Below are 6000 nucleotides of genomic sequence, written 5' to 3'. Positions count from 1 at the left end.
TATCTGAAAATATGTGGTTATCAGGAAGCTCCAATTGACTCCCCCTTTTTGGGGTCTAGAAGCCCCCCTTTTAAAAAAAACTTTCTTAGGCTTTATGTGGATGTATGTTGCTGAATGTTGGGTGCCATTATGTTAACAGAGACTGTTTTCATTTCCCAGCCACACTTACTCGGATAAGCATATAGAAACTATTAATTCCAGCATTGTTTGGCCAATGGCTTAGGCATATTCCTAGCTCGTTCTTACATCTTAAATTAACCCATTTCTATTAGTCTATGTATTGCCACGTAGCCCAGGCATTACTTCATTTTCCACATGTCTTGTTTCCTCGGCAGCTGGCTGGTATCTGCTTGACTTTGCCCTCCCTCCCTCCCTCCTCCACCCTCCAGATTTCCCACCTGGCTTTACTCCTCTAAGCCATTGGTTAAAATAGCTTTGTTCATCAACCAATAAAAGCAACATATATACAGAAGGACATCCCACATCACAGACATTTATTTTGGAATGTAAAGGATTAACTCCCCAAACTGAGTTAACTCTCTTGTGACTAATAATATATTTTAGCTTTCAACTCCTCCCTATTTTTTGGTGCTGGAGCCAAGTCCTTATATGCAGCAGATCCTACCAGTGAACAGAACCCCCAGGCTCCCTGTGTTAGTATTTGGGAGCTCTGACCAAAATACTTGAAAGAACAGCTCAAGTGGGGAAGATTTATACATTATCACTCTGTAGTGCATTTGCTTGGACAGAATATCCAAACATCCAGAACATACGCATGAGGAGGATGTTCACAGCATGCTGGACAAGAAGAAAGAGCTAGGACAAAGTCATACACCCAGCTCCTATTTTCTCTAACTCTCACCACAACCTGTTTTTTTTCACTATTGTTTAGTAAAACCATTATATTTTGAGCATACCAAGGGAGTAATCCCATTTCTAGATCAAAACACTTATGATCTATTATTTGTTGAAAGACCCTCAGACATGTCCTTTAAGACTGACCTCCAAGGGCATTTCTCAATCTAGGCCCAATGTTGTCAAGTCCATTGATAACATGTAACCACCTCCAATGTCCATCTACAGATATTTTTCATCATCAGAACTGAAGTTCTAGGCCAGAGAGGTAGTTCAGTCAAGAAAGGCACTTGTTGCACAAAACTGGAGACTGAGTTTGATCCCCAGAAACCATGTAAAGACAGCAGGAAAGAACTCCTTATAATTGCTCTCTGAAGTCCTCATGTGCTCACACATTAAACACACATACAAACACACAACTTAAAAGGAAAAATTAAAAACTTTGTCTGTAGATGATAGCTCCCCATTCCTCACCTCATTAAGCTGCTAATAATAACAGTCTTTATATGAATTTACATAGTGTAATCCCACATTTTTTTTGTTTGTGTGGCTTATTTCACCTCCAGTTTCATGCTGGATGTAGCTAATGTTTGGTAATATTTGTGGTCTTGATATTCCATATAAATTTTAGGAATTTTGGAATCTGGTAGGAATTGTATTGAATGCCTAAATGCCTATTCCCTAGAATTTCCATCTAACCTGTGAACAATAACGCAAGCCTTGCTTCCCACTTTAATGTTCTCTAAATTTTTGCTTCTTGGCAGGTATGGTGGCACATACCTTTAATCCCAGTCCTTGGAAGGCAGAGGCAGACAGATCCCTGTGAGTTCTAGGCCAGCCGGGGTTTATAGAGCAAGTTCCAGGACAGGGAGAGCTACACAGAGAAGCCCTGTCTCAATCCTGCCACCTCCCCCCAAAACAAACCAAAAGAAGAACAAACAAAAACTAAATTTTACTTTGGCAGTGCATTCTATTTACATATTATAAATTATATTATATTATATATAATATATATTATATTTAATTATAAATTATATTATAAAAATCACTTCTGATTATTTTTATAGGTCACTATGCAAATAATTTATTCATTGTGTTTTTTATGTATGTGTGTACATGTTTGTGTGTGACTTCTTCAGAGGGGGACAAATGCACGTGCATGCATGTCCTTATTGCTGTGTGGAAGCCAGAAGTCAAAGTGGAATGTATTCTCCAATTGTTCTCCACCTTATTTATTGAGACGGTTTCACTGAACTTGGAAACAACTAATTGAGCTAGACTGGCTGGCCAGCAACTGAGCACCCAGCTTTTCTGCCTCCCTAGCACTGGGATTGCACTAATGGTTGGTGGGTCCAGATGCTCGGGAATGAATGCATGTCCTCATGCTTACACAACAAGCAGCATACGATGAGAGCCACTGATTTACCCCAAAATATTTGTTCTTTTTGGTGCTATTTTATATATAATACCACTTGTTACTCAGTTCTCAGATGGTTCATTGTTAGATTAAAAAATAACAAGTGGCCGGGCGGTGGTGGCGCACGCCTTTAATCCCAGCACTCGGGAGGCAGAGGCAGGCGGATCTCTGTGAGTTCGAGACCAGCCTGGTCTACAAGAGCTAGTTCCAGGACAGGCTCCAAAGCTACAGAGAAACCCTGTCTCGAAAAACCAAAAAAAAAAAAAAAAAAAAAAAAAAATAACAAGTGGTTTTCTTGTGTTACCTGATATCTTTGAATTTGTTCAATGTTCTTTTTTTTGTTTTGTTTTTGTTTTTCGAGACAGGGTTTCTCTGTGGCTTTGGATCCTGTCCTGGAACTAGCTCTTGTAGACCAGGCTGGTCTCGAACTCACAGAGATCCGCCTGCCTCTGCCTCCCGAGTGCTGGGATTAAAGGTGTGCACCACCATTGCCCGACCCTTGTTCAATGTTCTTATATGGTATCATGAAACCACCCCATCACCTACATGTAAAATTATATAATCTATGATCAAGGATTGTGGCCCTTCTTCCTACCTGGAATGCATTGTCTCAAGTGAGCTGTTGTCCTGTGTCTCCCAGACATGCTCACACTTGTACAACACTCAGAACCTAGAGCCTCCCGTGTGCCCAGCATATTCCGTTGGAGTTCAGGTTTTCCTGAGAATGATGACCCTGCTCGCCCGCATGGGAAAGAAGGCAACTGGGTAACTCAGTTCAGTGTCTGCTGGGATTTGCCCTACACCCTATACCCTTTGTGATGAGAAGACATGAGGCCATCTCAGCTCCACAACAGTTTCAGCCCACTGACAACTACCTCTACAAACTGGGAAGTTGAAATTGAGATTCGTTCAGTGTGATGACATAATTCAACAGTTTCCTTTGTTTTCATTTTGGAAATAAGCAAAAACATCCAGGAATTGTATATGAGGCAGATTCTCAGTATTTTACATATATCATCTCAAGCATAAGTTCTGTGGCTTGTTTCCATAGGTAACATCCTGTCATACCATGAGGGGTGAAGTAACCATTCAAGTATGGGAGTTTCACTAAAAACCAAGCAAACCTAGGCTGTCCTTTGCCCAAATGAGCTTTCCCAAGTCAGCACTCTGAGTCACAATGACCCCAGTGAGTGATCCCTCTTCCTAACCTGACTTCCCATCATGCCTAGGGAAAGAAAGCACAGAGCTAGGAATGGCTCTAGGAATCACCGTTGGTCTTCACTCCTGTGAACCCAGGCAGTTGAAGCCAGCAAAGGGAAGGGCACACAGGACAGTCCAGGACAGACATGCCCAGGTTCTATTTGTCCTCTTCCAGTGGAGTCCAAAGGACAGTGATTAACTATCTGTTGACATGTGCACAGAGAATTGTAAATCTGGGAACACCGCTGGCCAATGACAGCCCGGGGCTCAGTTCCACCTTCCTGTTGCAGACATGGCACATGTGTGCAGCTGACATGAATTCCAAGACCCCAGTCCCCCTGGAAGTCACACTGATCTACAGGACATGAGTTCTCACGTGGCTGAGGGGCGAAGGACTGAGGATGAAGAGAAGCAAACAGTGCTAGCAGGCAGATGTTACCAGAGCATCCAGGTCATCTCCCATGGGCTGGTGACAGACCAGAAAACTTTACAGCATACAGTGTGTGACCCCCCCTCACCTGTTTGGTGCACTTACCTCTCAGGGCCTCAGCCTGAAAGAGTAGGAAGCTCAGACCCAATAAGCACCATGGCTTCTCTTTCACGTCATCATAACGTGACACACAGAAGAGAGGTGGAGACCTGAGGAGAGGCATAACATGTGACAACTAGCATCCAGGCCTAGCCACGAGGTCTCTGAAGTTACCCTGGGAGGGTCCTGAAGCAAACGAGGAGGAAGCCACCAGCCTGAGCCTATGAGTGACCAGAGCACAGTTGTCTCTGTTACTCCTGTCCTGACTATGACCCAGGTTGGTGTCCTGACTCCCATTCAGGGCACAATTCAGGCCAAGTTGGAGCTGGACAAAGACCTTTGTCTGTGGTCCAACCTAGAGCTCCATCCTGTGTACCTGGGTTTTGCATGGCCAGGAGTCATGGAGAGGAAGAGGAAGCCGACTTGTTGGTCTTCAGGACATCAACAAGCATGGTGTCCTCCACAGGCCCTTGTGACACAGATGTGGGCAGAGAAGGGGGTGGCAGGAATAGCTGAGAGGAGATGACCCAGGGTCTAGTCCTTGCTGATGCCTGCATGGTGTGAATTTAGCTCATCTCCTCTTACTCAGCTTCTGACTCCCTTCTGCCACACTGGAGGAGGCAGCAGAGACCACTGCCTGGATTCCACTGGGAATTCTAAGACTTTGAACTTCACAGCTCTGGATCACTAGCAAGGACAGGAACTGTACCTTTGTTGACCCCAGTAGTAATGACTTGGCACATACAGTGTGCCCAGCACACAAGTGCCATTTGTCGGAAGGCTTGGAAGTCATCTTTGCATTTTCCCCATGGCCGCCCATACTAACCACAGACCCCTGGCATGAAGAGAAACAAAAGATGAATAAAGGAAAGAGACCACTATGTGACAAGTAGCTTACCTAACTTGAGGATCACTAGTGACTATCTCACAGTTGTTGATAATTTCTCAGCATTCTTAGATCTGAAGGAAGAAGGGTCCAGGTTCTGAGTAAGGACTTCCTGGTTTATTTCACAACCTCACACCTGTCCACAAGACTCAAGGGGGCTATCATTGCCCCTAACTCACTACAAAACCAATCACAGGCAATCACTTTTTTATTCTTTTAATATTTTGATTTTATTGAGCTATATATTTTCCTCTGCTCACCTCCCTTCTTCTCCCCTCCCCCCTGCCCTCTCCCATGGTTCCTTTGCTCTCAATTTACTCAGGAGATCTTGTCTTTTTCTACTTCCCATGTAGATTAGATCTATGTATGTCTCTCTTAGGATCCTCATTGTTGTCTAGGTTCTCTGGGACTGTGAATTGCATACTGGTTTTTCTTTGCTTTTTGTCTAAAAGCCACTTATGATTGAGTACATATGATATTTGTCTTTCTGGGTCTGGGTTACCTCACTCAATATGATGATTTCTAGATCTATACTTTTGCCTTTAAATTTCAAGATGTCATTTTTTTTTAATGTGTAGTTCTTCATTGTGTAAATGTACCATATTTTCCTTATCCATTTTTTGGTTGAGGGCCATATAGGTTGTTTCCAGGTTCTGACTATGACCAACAGTGCTACTATGAACATAGTTGAGCATATGTCCTTGTGATATTATTGAGTATCCTTTGGGTATATACCCAAAAGTGGTATTGCTGGGTCTTGAGGTAGGTTGTTTCCTAATTTTCTGAGAAATTGCCATACTGATATCCAAAGTGGCTGTACCAGTTTGTACTCCCATCAGCAATGGAGGAGTGTTCTCTTTACCCTACATCCTCTCCAGTATAAGTTGTCATCAGTGTTTTTGATTTTGACCATTCTTACAGGTGAAAGATGGAATCTCAGAGTTGTTTTGATTTGCATTTCCCTGATGGCTAAGGATACTAAGCATTTCCTTAAGTGTCTTTCAGCCATTTTAGATTCCTCTGTTGAGAGTTCTCTGTTTTGTCTGTATCCTTTTTTTTATTTTTTTATTTTTCTGGATTACTTGTTCTTTTGATGACCAATCTCTGAAGTTC

The sequence above is a fragment of the Arvicola amphibius genome, chromosome 9 (assembly GCF_903992535.2).
Source record: "Arvicola amphibius chromosome 9, mArvAmp1.2, whole genome shotgun sequence".
NCBI lineage: Eukaryota > Metazoa > Chordata > Mammalia > Rodentia > Cricetidae > Arvicola > Arvicola amphibius.
The sequence above is the reverse complement of the archived record's forward strand: the minus strand, read 5'-3'. Positions refer to the sequence as shown.